Source organism: Oncorhynchus keta, chromosome 12 (assembly GCF_023373465.1).
Source record: "Oncorhynchus keta strain PuntledgeMale-10-30-2019 chromosome 12, Oket_V2, whole genome shotgun sequence".
Taxonomy (NCBI): Eukaryota; Metazoa; Chordata; class Actinopteri; order Salmoniformes; family Salmonidae; genus Oncorhynchus; species Oncorhynchus keta.
Window position 1 is genome coordinate 44925431 of NC_068432.1, and position 2500 is coordinate 44927930.

Sequence of the window (2500 nt, forward strand, 5' to 3'; positions counted from 1 at the left end):
GAGAGAGGCAGTGAGCGAGATATACAGATAGAGAGAGAGAGAGAGACAGGGAGAGAGACATACACAGAGAGAGAGAGGCAGTGAGCGAGATAGAGAGAGAGAGAGAGAGAGAGAGAGAGACAGGGAGAGAGACATACACAGAGAGAGAGAGAGGCAGTGAGTGAGATATACAGATAGAGAGAGAGAGACAGGGAGAGAGACATACACAGAGAGAGAGAGAGGCAGTGAGCGAGATATACAGATAGAGAGAGAGAGAGACACAAAGAGAGAGAGACATACACAGAGAGAGAGCGAGAGGCAGTGAGCGAGATATACAGATAGAGAGAGAGAGACAGGGAGGGAGACATACACACAGAGAGAGAGAGAGGCAGTGAGTGAGATATACAGATAGAGAGAGAGAGAGACAGGGAGAGAGACATACACAGAGAGAGAGAGAGAGGCAGTGAGCGAGTCAGTCCACTAACACCCCTATCAGACCACAGCAAAATCACAGTCTACTTAAACAGAGCAATACTCAACCACGAGGCATCAAAGCCAAAGGAACTGAGTAACATTAAGAAATGCTATAGGTGGAAGGAATGCAGTTTGGAAACCTACCAAAAAACAATTAGGCAACAACAAATTCAATCCCTTTTAGACAATTTCCTGGGTAAAACGTTCCACTGTAATAGTGAAGGTGTAAACTTGGCAGTAGAAAATCTTAACAGTATATTTGACCTCTCAGCTTCCCTATCAAATCTAAAAATCTCAAATAGAAAACCGAAGAAAATTAACAATAATGACAAATGGTTTGATGAGGAATGCAAAAATCTAAGAAAGAAATTGAGAAACCTGTCCAACCAAAAACATAGAGACCCGGAAAACCTGAGTCTACGCCTTCACTATGGTGAATCACTAAAACAATACAGAAACACACTACGGAAAAAGAAGGAACAGCATGTCAGAAATCAGCTCAATGCAATTGAAGAATCCATAGACTCTAACCACTTCTGGGAAAATTGGAAAACACTAAACAAACAACACGAAGAATTATCTATCCAAAATGGAGATGTCTGGGTAAACCACTTCTCCAATCTTTTTGGTTCTATAACAAAGAACAAAGAGCAAAAACATATACATGATCAACTACAGATCTTAGAATCAACTATTAAAGACTACCAGAACCCACTGGATTCTCCAATTACATTGAATGAGTTACAGGACAAAATAAAAACCCTCCAACCCAAAAAGGCCTGTGGTGTCGATGGTATCCTCAATGAAATGATCAAATATACAGACAACAAATTCCAACTGGCTATACTAAAACTCTTTAACATCATACTTAGCTCTGGCATCTTCCCCAATATTTGGAACCAAGGACTGATCACCCCAATCCACAAAAGTGGAGACAAATTTGACCCCAATAACTACCGTGGAATATGTGTCAACAGTAACCTTGGGAAAATCCTCTGCATTATTATTAACAGCAGACTCATACATTTCCTCAATGAAAACAATGTACTGAGCAAATGTCAAATTGGCTTTTTACCAAATTACCGTACAACAGACCATGTATTCACCCTGCACACCTTAATTGACAACCAAACAAACCAAAACAAAGGCAAAGTCTTCTCATGCTTTGTTGATTTCAAAAAAGCCTTCGACTCAATTTGGCATGAGGGTCTGCTATACAAACTGATGGAAAGTGGTGTTGGGGGTAAAACATATGACATTATAAAATCCATGTACACAAACAACAAGTGTGCGGTTAAAATTGGCAAAAAACACACACATTTCTTCACACAGGGTCGTGGGGTTAGACAGGGATGCAGCTTAAGCCCCACCCTCTTCAACATATATATCAACGAACTGGCGCGGGCACTAGAAAAGTCTGCAGCACCCGGCCTCCCCCTGCTAGAATCCGAAGTCAAATGTCTGCTGTTTGCTGATGATCTGGTGCTTCTGTCACCAACCAAGGAGGGCCTACAGCAGCACCTAGATCTTATGCACAGATTCTGTCAGACCTGGGCCCTGACAGTAAATCTCAGTAAGACCAAAATAATGGTGTTCCAAAAAGGTCGAGTCACCAGGACCACAAATACAAATTCCATCTCGACACTGTTGCCCTAGAGCACACAAAAAACTATACATACCTTGGCCTAAACATCAGCGCCACAGGTAACTTCCACAAAGGTGTGAACGATCTGAGAGACAAGGCAAGAAGGGCATTCTATGCCATCAAAAGAAACATAAATTTCAACATACCAATTAGGATTTGGCTAAAAATACTTGAATCAGTCATAGAGCCCATTGCCCTTTATGGTTGTGAGGTCTGGGGTCCGCTCACCAACCAAGACTTCACAAAATGGGACAAACACCAAATTGAGACTCTGCACGCAGAATTCTGCAAAAATATCCTCCGTGTACAACGTAAAACACCAAATAATGCATGCAGAGCAGAATTAGGCCGATACCCACTAATTATCAAAATCCAGAAAAGAGCCATTAAATTCTACAACCA